This window comes from Panthera leo, chromosome A1 (assembly GCF_018350215.1).
Source record: "Panthera leo isolate Ple1 chromosome A1, P.leo_Ple1_pat1.1, whole genome shotgun sequence".
Taxonomy (NCBI): Eukaryota; Metazoa; Chordata; class Mammalia; order Carnivora; family Felidae; genus Panthera; species Panthera leo.
In genome coordinates, this window is record NC_056679.1 from 154,451,979 (window position 1) to 154,467,002 (window position 15,024).

A 15,024-nucleotide genomic window follows, 5' to 3' on the forward strand; every position below is an offset into this window, starting at 1 on the left:
TGAATTAATGAATCCCCCCCCTTTCCAATACCATTTTTCAAATCCCAGAACATGGAATCTTAAGCTATATTTCAGTCTGTTACAATGGGGTGGGGGATTTATACAAGAAGTATGGCTCTTTCAGCTAAAGTTGTTTCATTAAACCCTGTAGGGAGATGTGTTAAACATAAGGTGTATGTGTGTGTGTGTGTGTGTGTGTGTGTGTGTGTGTGTGTGTGTGTGTGTATCCAAGAATAAATACTTCTTTCCTCCTTTGAGATAAATATCCCAAATACTAGGGTCCTAAATCCTATATGTTAGTCATAGAAGACAAATTTTTATGATTTTTTGACACATTTGTACTGCTAGACTTCACTTAAGCATATGAAGCACACATGTTACCCTGACAGCAAAGAAATGAAAATTATGCACTATATATATTTTTTCAGTGGCATCTTTGTAGACCTTGCCAGTATGTGAACTGTTAGAACATGGCTGAATGTCAATTCTGTGCAGGAATTTTAAAGCAGGTTTATTATAGTGATGAATATATTTGGTCATAAATTTTACTAGGCAGAAAAAGCAAACTTTCTCCAAACATGAAATTTTATAAATAGCCATTAATTGTTCAATATAGCAAGGCTTTTGAATTCTGGACATTTTATTAATACTGATATGGCTCTCCAGTGGTTTTCTTCCTTAAGAAAAAATGTAATGTATCCTTTATTTTAACATTATGAGATTCAGTATGTAATTTCAGTAGTGACCTCTTCTGTCAGACTATCTCAAGAAAACACAGTTTAAAATAGCACTGTATGACCTTAAGTGATTTAGAAGGTTCTTCAGAGCAAAGAGTTCATCAATAAATAAGTGAGATTAACCAATTTTAATAAGTATTGAAAACATCTTCACAGATGTATTATTTCATTCTCTCCTGCATTGACACTGCTCTCATTTTTTTTGTCAAGATTGACACTAAAATCATAGCTAATATAGATAATTTTCAGGTTTGAGATAAATTGGATGGGCCAAATTTTTTAGACCATGTCCAAGTTTTTTTTTCTTTAGGACTGAAATTTAATTAAATTCTTAGTAAATGAACTAATATTCATTATTAAAGCAAAATATGAATAAGTCAAAAGGAAAACTCATTTCACAAATATGGGATTTGGGTGAATATAACTCACTTACCTATCTACAGCTGCAAACAGACATTCACATGCAATTGTAAAAATGAGATAATTCTGTGACAGAAAATCTGAAATAGGTGTAGTATCCATAGGACAAAATTTTATTTGTATGAATGAAGTGTAGTAGCATACAGTTTTATCCGTGGCACAGAGTTCCCTCCAGCTCATTTTTTAACAAACTATAGGCTGTGGCTTTTGTCCTCATGTACCAAAACAGCTGACCTACCATATCAACATTCTAAGAAGTGGAAAAGAATCACTACTAACTAAAAATATAACATGATCCGTATATATATGCACGTGTTTATGTATATGTATAAATATGTATATTGTGTATATGCATTATACCTGTATGTTATATATACAGTTATAAATTTTCAATGTCCTACATTAAAAAGTAACAAGGAAAATTAATTTTCATGATGGCATTTCAATATGCAATCAGAATAAAATGTTTTGAATAAGAAATACTACTTTATTTTTCCATAAAAAGTCTTGGAAATTTTTATGTATTTTATACTTATAGCATTTCTCAATTCAAACTGGTCCCATACCAAGTGTTTAGCCTTTGGCTAATGGTTACCATATCAGACACTTTCCATCTAAGATTGGAAGCAATGCAAACATGCTAACGCTCATCACTTCTAAGCAAAATTGTTCTGAAGGCTAGATAGTTCAATAGATAAGAAAAAAATGTTTTAAAGATGGGAAATAAAGGAATGAAACTGCTTTTAAACATAGATGACATGATTATGAAAAATCTCACCAAATTCTTCACCCCTTCTCTCATGTGTGCGTACGCGCACGTGCACGCACACGCGCGCGCACACACACACACACACACAGCCCTCCTGTAATGAGTACAGCAGGGTTGCAGGATATAAGATTAATATACAAAAGCAAATTGCTTTTGTGTACATCAGCAGTGATTTTTCAACTGGAATTGGAAATCAGTGATTTTGTCTTTGTCTTGGAAAATAATTTTTTTCTTAATTTTTAAAGCTCAATAATGAAATGTCTCAGGGTAGAAAATTCAATATTCCCAGGTATGTGGCAGGAACTTTGAATTTCATATTGTATTATTTTGTCACATGAATGCTTTAATTCTAGTTTTGAATGTCAATTTGGTTCTATTAGTTTGTCTGTCTGCTTCAGGTACTACCAAATCCTGATGGCTCTTCTTTCTTATTTGCTATCTTATGCATCTATTACTTTCTTATAAATTCTGTTTTTTATGATTATTAATGTTTTTTGTCTTATTTTTTCTCTGAATATCTGTTACTGTACTTTTATTTGTATTAATTATTCTTCAATTTTATTTTCATTTCTGAGATATATTGAAAAATATTTCTTTCTTTAGATCAGTCAGTTCCATTTCACATCTTTTTGTTTTTGTTTTTTGAATTTCTGATTCACATTGTTACTTTGCTTTTTCAATTTCTTATTATTTTTAAGTTCAACCTGTGTTTTGTGTTTTTTATTATACTTCATGACTTGAAGTAAGTGATGTGCTTTAACCTAAGAGTTTTTATTATTTTTACTTTTCAGAGTATTTTTATGTGTATGTTGGGTTTTACTTGTCTTTGTCATACTTGTTTTTGGATTCTCCTGTACCAGTAATTGAAGGATACTTCCGAAAGAGCAGAGGTGGTTTTTCTGATGTCTAAATTCAAGGCCTTCCCCCTCTGCTACAAAATAAAAGCTGCTATAAAGGACAGTTTTTTGTTTAAAATATAGGACACTTCTTTCTTTTGTGTTACATCTCCTAATTCTTTGCTTCTCTCTTGTCTCAGTAGGGTCATCTTCATTTGCTCCTTTCTTTCTTTTTACCACCCAGGACACCCAAGGATACCTCTAACTTCAAAAGTGTCTGCCTTTCACAGAGGCTTTGACTTCTTAAGTTGGCCATCTCTGGTCCTATGCATTTTCCAAGCTCTTTACTTACAACTTACCGATAGTGAGTGGTCTAACCTGCCATGTTTCCCTCTAGAATGATGCTTTCTATGTCTGAAGGTGAACTGTAGTTGGTAATGCCTGTGTTCTGTCACCAGATGACCCTGTTACATTCCTCTTTCACTTCCATTCAGTACCCCATATCCCCATCTGGATGGGATCTGGAGTTAGTTTTTCGGGTCTTGGGTATTTATATTCCGTGTTGAAAAATAAATTGAGTTCTATCACCCTGTGAAGTTCAAGATTTAGCTGTTTTGTTTTTCTTGATGTCTTTTAATTTAATAGAAAATTCAAAACATTAGATTATACAAAGTTATCATATTCTCCTACATGAACCCAGAAACTTCTGCATATTTATTACTTAACAGTACAAAATAGACATCGCTCCAAAATAACATTTTTTGGCCTCATTAATTCTAGATTATATCTTCACTGTATTTTATACCATGGATGTATTAAAATTTATTTTACTTTTGTTAAAGACTCTTAGTTAAACACAATGAGTTCACTCTGGTGTATTTAAGCAAAAAGTTGATTTACTAATTTTTAATATGTAAAGTAACTATACAATTTACATCAGTCTTATTTTTAAGTCTTTTGCCCTGGGGATAATGCATAATTGTTTTTACTCTCACTTTCATTGTCAGATATGTGCTTGTTGATGACAAAGTATATGGTCACCTAATTAATGGCTCATGCAATTTCCGGGGAGCTGGAGAAAGACATCTGAGACTACTTTTCTAGGAACAATACCCTAAACCACACTGCAGAACTGGCCTGATGATAATGCTGCTGTTCTGGTTCTGTCACCACCAAGCTTCAAAGATCAGGCTTTCCACTTTATTGCAATAGCCACTGCCATCCAGGACATTTTTCCCTCAGCAACTATACTGTGTATCTACTAACAACACTCAAGATCTGTCCTTACAGGGATGAAGACAGCTTCTCAACCAAGGACTATTTTGTCATGTTTTCCAATTCTGAATCAGGCTCCAGTGAGTGTACCTTCCTCCCCAGCATACAAGTCAGAGCTTCCCTTTCAGTTAGGTTGCAGGCAATTGTTCTAGGCTTTGCCAGTCATGCCCACCTACAGACACAAAATAAGTCTAATACTCCTTTAATGGTTGTTTCCTGGCTAGATTGGAAATGCCTCCCCTTAGGTAGACATACAGTTTCCTAAGATTTTTTTTCTCTTCCAAGTTATTTATTTACTTATTGAAGAGATATCTTGTTTTTTTAACATGTGTCTCTTGGGGTGCTTAAGTGGATCAGTCAGTTAAGCATCTGACTCTTGATTTTGGCTCAGGTCATGAGTTCATGGTTCATGAGATCAAGCCCCACAGGTAGTGACAGCATAGAGCCTTCTTGGGATTCTCTCCTGCTCTTTCTGCCCCTACCCTGCTCATCCTCCCTCTCTCAAAATAAATAAACTTTAAAAAAATATTAAAAGTAATAAAATAAAAAGATTTAAAAAAAGAAAACTCTTTAAAAAATGCTTCTCTTCACTGGGTGTTATATGTAAGTGATGAATCACTAATTTCTACTCCTGAAATCATAATTACACTACATGTTAACTAACTTGGATTTAAATTTTAAAAAATAATAATAATGCTTCTCTTAATTCCTTGGGGACCCACACATCAGTATCATTCCGCTAATTATACACTTGAAATTCATCAGATATATGGTATATTAAAGAGCAAAATTCAATATTCTTAAATCCAGTATCATATGTCAAGAGTAGTTCATAAATTAAGCATGCTCAGAGAGTAACCCCCAGGGATTAAGTGAATCTTGAAGGCATTGAATTCATAGAAGTGGGGCAACAATAATAGATGGGAAGACTTAAAAAATGTGATAATTCTTTACTAAATCATAAAATGCTATTATATGTAAGGGAGGAGAGACTGTGTCTCTATTAAAAGATAGAATTAGCATGATGAGTTACATAGTAAAAAAATTAACATTTCTAATTACTATATTTAAGTATTTTCTTTTTTTTTTTTTTGCTGTTAACAGAATTCTTCTGTTTTACAGATTTTTCTTAATCCACAAAATTGTCTTTCAAATCTAAGACTAGGATGTGCTTCCCTGCAAAAGACTTTAATTTTTAAAATAACGAGAAAAAAAGATGTCTAACAAACAGTATTTTTGCATTAACTGGACCTACAATATCATCCAGAGGACACTTTTTTCAAATCATTAGTAAGTCAGAGAACCAAGAAAGTAGCACAATTTGAGTTTTTACATGACATAATGCCAGTTTATATACATGTAAAACTAAACAAACATAGTTCTGAATTTGCCACAAACCTAATTGAGAATAAAGAAAGCATTCATCATGTAGCAAAAGTGGTATGTGGCCAAACCATCATTAGTTTTGATGAAAGTATAGAGATTTATATCACTAAGTAGTACAATTATAATATCAACAAGAATGCTCCTAGGATGTAACAATGTAGGGAACCTTAGTTTTGTTGCCACCATACTTTTAAATTTTCACAGTGAGACTGGGCTTTTTCCTGCTGCTGGATGGAAATCTTAGGCAGGCTCCATGATTTCTCTTGTCATGTTTATGCAACTAAAGTCCTTATACTCACATTGTAGTAATTAAATCAAATCACAGTTCAGTATCTAAACTTGCCATGGTTCTGTAAAAATCAAATCTCTGAATTGACTTTTAAGTTGTAGCTTTCCCTTTCCCAAACTCAGGGTGTTATGGGCCCTACTCAGGAAATATGAGGGTGTTGGTTTAGGACCCTCACTCCTTACTCAGGTTCTGATCCTCCTCTCACAATCCTTCAGAGTTGGAGGAAGGGTGGAGGGAGGAGAATAAAAATAAAGCAGAGCATGGAATTTCTTGCTTGACTGGCACTCTGCTGCTTATCCAGTAGCAGCCCTTTCTGGACTTGGAAAATTTTTAAAGCGGACTGTTTATTTTATAGGGAAGTCTTTGGGTGCAATGGAATCCCTCTTCCATTGCTTTTATCTGAAGCTCCCTCCAATGGATAAATGCAAGTCTGTTCTGTGGGTCACCACCTGAAACCTATCTCTAGCTTCCTTCTCCTGAAGTTCTCTTATCCCTCCTGGAGGTTCTTTTAGACAGCTTTCAAGAATGGTCTTCTTATAATTGGAAGAAAAAGCACTCTTCCACTGTTCCCACGAGTTCCGATGATGCAGTTATTTCTCAGAACAGTTTTTTACTCTGCTACTATAGTTTGAAGTAGCTAACATCTAACCAGTTTGGTTCCTCATGCGTACTCAAACCACCAGAGTCGGTTGAGATTGCTAGCACAGCTCTCTCTAAAGGTACCTTCTTTTTGATATTCTTCTGTGATCTCCATTGCATGTGATTTTACACTCTTGAAATGGCTAAGAGGTTTACTTGTTTGCAAATGATTCCGGAATTCTTCCTTTGAAATTATTTTTCAGACTATCACTTCACTTTGGAATGTACTTCATCTGCAAGTTTCCATTTTAGCCTCAAGGTTCCATTTAGTACATCATCATCTATGTGTCACAAGTGCTTTTGAGAATTCTCCTTCCCTTCCCTCCCTCACTTGTGCCTTGTGTAAGAAATGGTAAGTTCATTAAGAAGTATGGAAAAAAATATCTGTACTTTTCAAACCAGTATATTCATTTTTTAATATCAATTTGTGTTTTTCCCAGATACACACATATTTTTATATTACTTGAATTGATGGGATATGTATTGACTAGTCTCAATTACTACTTTAAGAAATATTTAATACATTGATAATTTTAATGATTAGTTTTGTAGAAGAGTCTTCCCAGAATTTAAGAAAGAAATAGATATTCTTTCTCCAATGTTTTTGTGGAAAAGAGTTTTGGAAGTTTTGTGCGTATACCTTTGTTTGTTTTTTACATTGACAGCACACTATAAAGTGATATGTATTTTTAGAAAACCAATGGAATCAGTTAAAGCAGATGCCTTTTTCATAGGACTAGTGTTCAGGGTGCACATGAATATTCACAACAACCTAGAATTCAGTAGACAATGGCAGTGTTTTGCCTCCTTGATATGCATCACACCCAGGCCTTCAACAACGATCTCCTTAAGTATGTTAAAGTAAGACAAAACTTTGACATCTTTATTCTGTTATTCATCCACTCATACATTCACAGAACATGCATTTATTGACTGCCATTTTCTATAGGCATTGAGCTCAGAGCTATGGGAAGTGCAAAATAATGTGGATTTGTCTTCGTATCTCATTCTGCTAGAAGAGATATCAAAAATCATAGTAATAAGTATACAATATTTTAGAAGCCAGTATGGGTTTTTCCTACATAACCATAATTTATATTATATCATGTGACTTTCCCAACAATCCTTCAAAGTAAGTATAAGTAATATAGTTTCAAATGAGGACACAGAATCTTAGAGAGGTTAAATAATTTGTACAAGACCAGTCAGATAATAAATGACAAAGGTAATTTTCAGTGCCCCAAATGGCTCTAGAACTATTATGGCCTTGTATATACTTAAAACAGCATTCCTTTAAGAGAGATTCATGGAAAGTGTTACTATTCTTCAGGAAAAAAAGAGCGATATGATCTATAGGGACAACTGAAATATCTTGTAAAGATAAAGAAGGTTGCATCACCAGATATTTCACAGGTAAATTATTTCTGTTAGGGAAAAGGGCAATTGAGTTTGAATTGTCCAATTGATTTTCCAGACTGATCCAATTTTCTTTGGTTAGGTCTATGTGTCTAAAGCCTGAGAGAAATACTTAATGTATTCCATAACCCTAGCGAGTTTAGATAGCTTCTCCCAACTTCAGAGAAGTCACAACTATTATTCCTCTCATTGCACAGTGGTTCTCATGAGCCACAGTGAGAGAAATCCAGTGAATATTTAAACTGCTTAACTTTTACTCTCATTAAGGAAATATAACTCAGTGAGATATATCTTTTCTTAGGGCAGTGAGAGGGTTTTTCAGGTGGTTTTAAGTTGCTTGTATATTAAAATTAATAATTGTTGTCATGTTAATGTAGACCAAACATAACAAGGTTATTTGTAAAGTCATTTTATTTTATTTTATTTTTAATTTACATCTGAATTAGTTAACATATAGTGCAACAATGATTTCAGGAGTAGATTCCTTAATGCCCCTTACCCATTTAGCCCATCCCCCCTCCCACAACCCCTTCAGTAACACTCTGTTTGTTCTCCATATTTAAGAGTCTCTTATGTTTTTCCCCACTCCCTGTTTTTATATTATTTTTGCTTCCCTTCCCTCATGTTCACCTGTTTTATCTCTTAAAGTCCTCCTATGAGTGAAGTCATATGATATTTGTCTTTCTTTGACTAATTTCGCTTAGCATAATACCCTCCAGTTCCATCCACATAGTTGCAACTGGCAAGATTTCATTATTTTGATTGATGAGTAATACTCCATTGTACATATATACCACATCTTCTTTATCCATTCATCCATCGATGAACATTTGGGCAATCTCCATACTTTGACTATTGTTGATAGTGCTGCTATAAACATGGGGGTGAAAGTGTCCCTTTGAAACAGCACACATGTATCCCTTGGATAAATACCTAGTAGTGCAATTGCTGGGTCATAGGGTAGTTCTATTTTTAAGTTTTTGAGGAATCTCCATACTATTTTCCAGAGTGGCTGCACCAGCTTTCATTCCCACCAACAATGCAAAAGAGATCCTCTTTCTCCACATCCTCACCAACATCTGTTGTTGCCTGGATTGTTAACATTAGCCATTCTGACAAGTGGAGGGTGGTATCTCATTGTGGCTTTGGTTTGTATTTCCCTGATGATAAGTGATGTTGAGCATTTTTTCATGTGTCTATTGGCCATCTGGATATCTTCTTTGGAGAAATGTCTATTCATGTCTTTTGCCCATTTCTTCACTGGGTTATTTTTTGGTTGTTGAGTTTGAGAAGTTCTTCATAGATTTTGGACACTAACCCTTTATCTGATATGTCACTTGCAAATATCTTCTCCCATTCTGTTGGTTGCCTTTTAGTTTTGCTGATTGTTTCCTTCGCTGTGCAGGCTTTTTATTTTGATGAGATCCCAGTAATTCATTTTTGCTTTTGTTTCCCTTGCCTCAGGAGAAGTGTTGAGTAAGAAATTGCTGTGGCCAAGATCAAAGAGGTTTTTGCCTGCATTTTCCTTGAGGATTTTGATGATTTCCTGCCTTACATTTAGGTCTTTCATCAATTTTGAGTTTATTTTCATGTATGGTGAAAGAAAGTGGTCCAGGTTCATTTTTCTGCCTGTCACTGTCCAGTTTTCCCAGGACCACTTGCTGGGACCACTTGCTGAGACTGTCTTTATTCCATTGGATATTCTTTCCTGCTTTGTCAAAGATTAGTTGCCCATATGTTTGTGGGTCCATTTCTGGGTTCTCTATTCTGTTCCATTGATGTGAGTGTCTGTTCTTGTGCCAGTACCATACTGTCTTGATGATTACAGCTTTGTAGCATAGCTTGACGTCTGGGATTGTGATGCCTTCTGCTTTGGTTTTCTTTTTCAAGATTGCTTTGGCTATTTGGGGTCTTTTCTGGTTCCATACAAATTTTAGGATTATTAGTTCTAGCTATGTGAAGAATGCTGGTGTTATTTTGATAGGGATTGCAATGAATATGTGGATTGCTTTCAGTAGTATCGACATTTTAACAGTATTTGTTCTCCCTATCCAGGAGCATGGAATATTTTTCCATTTTTTTGTGTCTTCTTCAATTTCTTTCATAAGCTTTCTATAGTTTTCAGTGTATAGATATTTCACCTCTTTGGTTAGATTTATTTCTAGGTATTTTATGGGTTTTGGTGCAATTGTAGATGGGATTGATTCCTTGATTTCTCTTCCTGTTACTTCATTGTTGGTGAATAGGAATGCAACTGATTTCTGTTGTAAAGTCATTTACAAATAACTATTCCATTTTTGTAATAGTCAAAAGCCTCATAACTTTGCCTTTACCTCAGTTATAGTACTATAAGAACTATCACCATTCTGTCAACCCCAGGACATTTCATCTTGATATCTATATAGTTTTATTTCAATGATTTCTCTACTATTTACATTATATATTATTATTTAAAAATTTTTTAGTGTTCATTTATTTTTAAGAGAGAAAGAGCCGGGGAGGGGCAGAGAGAGAGGGAGACAGAGGATCCAAAGCAGCTCCATGCTGACAACAGGGAGCTCAATGTGAGGCTCAAACTGAGAACTGTGAGATCATGACCTGAGCTGAGGTCAGATGCTTAACCAACTGAGCCACCCAGTCACCCCAACATTATACATTATTTATCTGAAAATACTTGAGAGCACATTGCCTTTCTTACATAAACCTAAGCCCTCGGGGAAAAAAAATCTGATTTTTAAGCCAGATGGTTAAACTAACCATACAGATAACACTATTAATATTTTTATGGCAAATATTTTCATGGATTTTTCGAACAGTCAATATAAATATATTTAAGCTTTGGAAAGCTATCTACATATCCTCTATCCTCTAAGAATTATTTAAGTATTTTTTTTAATTCTACACAAATCTTTTAATTATAATGGCATAATTAAGTGAAAAAAGTGCTGAAACTTTAAAGTCAGGTAATTATTTTTTAAATTGGCTAACACAGCTACCATAGAGTACATATAAACTTATGTATCATAGAATAAAAATACTTTCAGATAAAAATGTTCCCATGTTGCTCATATTTGAAAGTACATGAATTAAATATGCCTCCCACATCTCTGGTGGTACATGGAATTTTTATGTCTTAACTAGGCCTTTGTATTTATTTTATATAAAAATACTAGAATGCCACTAAAATTTTTATTTTTCTGTAAATGTCATAGCATAAGGTATAAAAAACATAGCATTGCCTTCACTTAAAATGTTCCAGTGTAATTTATCCCACAATTGCCTCTCAATCCTATTGAATATAACATCTCTACCTTCCTCTTCTTATGGACTGAATGTTTACTTCATCTGTATGTGGTCCTTTTCTTTGGAATTTCAAATGCTTTTTTATGTCTGTGGCTTAAACACATATGCCTTCATTTTTCTAACACACTGAACTCTAATTTTATATTTTTTATAATTTAGAATTTTCTCTGCCTGCACCTGATGCATCAAAAACTTTTTTCTAGTTAGATATGATTAAATTAACTAAATTTAGGTGAATATTATTTAAACTATACCATAAGTAATTTAAAAGTCCAGGCTCTGGGGTTAGATCTCCTGGCTCTAACACCTTTTAGCTGTGTGCTACTGGGCAAGTTACTTAAACTCTTAATGCCTCAGTTTTCTAACCTATGGGATGGGTATAATATTAGTATCCATGGCATTGGGTTGTTGTGAGCATTAAAGAGATAATCCACATAAGCACTTAGAACACTATCTGGCACAAAGCAAGCACATGTAAAAGATTTTTTTCTTGTTTTTCATTCCTTTAATTATTATTACTAAATAATTCTTTTATATAATTTGACTTAACTTGCAAGGCACCTCTAAGAAACTCCGTGGGGCACAATATAGGGCCAGACAAAGGATATAAAAGAAGTAATGTACAATCACTTTTGAGAAAAAGTAAGAAACCACAGAGATAGTATACGACAGACAAAAGAAAACAGGAAGGAAACACATACAGAGATTTGAAATTATTCCAGTCAGTTTTATGATTAAGTCTGAAGATAGGAGATATAGCAGATTCTATCAATAAACATAATTTGAACTTTAGCTCAAATTATAAAGAATTTCATGTTCAACTATTCACTCTCATTTTTGGCTTAAAATTTTACTTATGCACTTTCCACATTTTCATTTTGGGCCTTTTTTCCCTTGATCATTTGTGCTTGAGTTTATAGCTTATAGTTACTTTAGAGTTTATAGTTATTAACATATATTTAGAATTTATAGTTATTAACACAACTATTAAGTTCCCAAATTAGTTAACTTAATGTCCATTTGTGTACTTCTAATTGACATGAGGCACTGTGCTATAAATTATTAAAAATGTCTCCATTTGAAGGGGTCATAATTTCCCTAATAGACAATGATTTTTATTAAATTCATATTTCCAAAATTGTTTTTGATAGAATAATGTTTAGTATATATCCCATCAAAACCAAATTGTTTTATTATTCTTCTTAACACTGGTCACTACATAATGTTGAGTTATGCAACCATTTGTTTATTTGTACATTTATTGTTTCTCTTTTGGTAAGTTATAAATTTCATAAGGAGCAGAGACTTCCTCTCTATTCTTCATGGCACTGTCGGTGCCTTGCATATAGAATAGAGACATGTGGGTTACGTTATGTGGCATTTCCCAAACTGCTTTTATCCTGGACCTTTTTCTCCATGAGTCATTTAATAGAACTAGTATTCTATGAAAGATACTTTGGGAAGCACTATGTGCTATATATTTTTTTCCATTTTGTTCTCCAGGTCTATTCTCTAACCTTTTCTTCTTACAATTTGCCCTAGTTGCCGACTTATACAGAAAAAATTGACAGGCTCCCTTTCCTTTGGCTTCTGGTTGGATTCAGTCAATCAGAGGTAGAGACAACCCAAGGAAAGGAGGAGAAAGGATGAATTAAGACATTTATTCCAAAGTCCCACGTTTCAGGTCATTGTGGATTGGCGGCATCTCTACTGAAGGCCACAGATGTTATGCAGTGACCCTCTCCACAAAGCTACCCTCTCTGTAGAGGTAACCTTCCACATCTTCTTGTCTCATCAGGGTAGCTTCAGTGAATGCCTCCTAGAACCCCAACCCCTCCTTTTCCAACCCCAGATTATTTCACTATCACTTGTTGGCTTACCAAAATTCTGCACACCATGTCTTAAATAGTCCTTTTGTTAAAATCTCTTCAACTGCTCAGTTTGAGTATATGAGGTCTATCTCGAGGTTTCTTTTCTTATCAGTCTACTGGATAGGGGATTTAGAGGGTGGGCCATGGCTGAGTGACATGGAGTCAAAGTATCGCTGAGTGTAAAATGTTATATATGTTGCAGACACGTGATTATTACAGAGAATCCACATATTTTGATGAATTCTTGGAAACAAATAGAAGGATAACCATGCTTCTATGATTATAGTCCCTGCTCTTTGGCACTTACCGATGAAAATTAATACGTATGAAAATGGACACAAGGTTGTTGATGGGATCCCTATATTACTGAATCATTTGTAGCTCTCTCCTCACTTCATATCGCAAAGTAAGTCTCACACTAGGGGGAAGTTAATTGAGTCCCATGAATGTAGTCAATGGAACATCCCGACTATAGAGACCACAGAGTCTAAACTAGACTTATTTTAGAACTATGGAAAAATGATAGTTCCTTCTAAATTTTATAATTTCCAGAGACATCTGTTATCTAAGTAGGGGGCTGAGTTATAGGAAACATATAAATTCTACACAAGCCCCAGGAAATGTATGGTCAGGAGATAAGGAAATTGGGAATCTTCTTTTCTCGTCCTGTGACACTTCACAGAACTATAAATTTATCCCTCCCTTCAGGGGTTATCACTATCCTCTCAGATGGAAAACTTTGCAAAGAATATCCCACCCTGGCAAGTTGTTCTTCCCAGGATGCAGCCATTGTAACCTTTTTTTAAGTTGTTAAGCAAAATTCAAGAGTTTTATGAATAACATGAAAATTTCATGAGTAACTAAGTCTGTCTCACAAAAGTCTGTAATAGGGACCAGGAGACTTCATCAAAGTTGCGTGGCTATGGTATTAACATTCCCAATTTCCAAAAGCAGATGTGACTTAATTGATATCAGGGGTGTATGGGTAAAGAAACAAGAGTTCTTATCTTCATTTGGGAATATATCTTATTAGGCTTTTATTAACTGGGTACATAATTTGTTTTCTGAGGAAACCCATCTCGTTTCACTTTGCATACCCTAATACCCATTAGGCAAATGTATATTGATTTTTTTAGATGGTAGAGACAAGGAGTGAACAAAAATAATATGATTTCTGCCTTTACAAAGAAATTTATATATATATATATATATATATATATATATATATATATATATATATATAAAAGTCCACATGTGTGCAAGGTATGTTTTAGAAAATCTTGCACATTTTATAATATGGCATATTTGACATAGTTAACTTGACATAATTTGTTTATATTAAATCTTCACAATTGAGTCTATCATTGTCTTGACACCAGAGAGTCTGTATTATTCATTGTGGAACCCAAACATATAAGACATGGCCTTGCCATAGTATAAGAACATGTATAGAATAAATTATTTCCTTAAAACTAGAGCTGAGGCTGTGGTCCCTGGGTGGCTCAGTCAGTTAAGCATCCTACTTCGGCTCAGGTCATGATCTTGTGGTTCTTGAGTTTGAGCCACATGTCGGGCTCTGCGCTGACAGCTCAGAGCCTGGAACCTGCTTCAGGTTCTGTGTCTCCCTCTTTCTCTGCCCTTCCCCTGCTCACGCTGTCTCTCTCAGTCTCTTGAAAATAAACATTAAAACAAAAAACTAGAGATGAGGCACAATGTTCTATATGCTACTGTTACCTCAAATTTATTGAATAGCAATCTCATTGTATATCTAATTGTGTTATACATAATTAGATAGTTCAGAGGAACAGAAATACTTAAACTGAGTTGGTAAAATGGGTAATTTCCCACTATGCTTATAAAAATAAGATTTTGGCAAATTATCACAGACCTTATAGCAGAATTCTCCATGGTGCTGCTTCTAATACCTACATGATCATTTTTAAATGCACTAACATACTAGTTTGTGAACCACACCCTCTCTCAATTATTTACTAATTAAGTTGCAACAATAATTAGAGTTATCATAGTGATAGAAGACTGTAATGTATTTTTAGTCTTTATAGTGATAGTTACTAATGCAAAC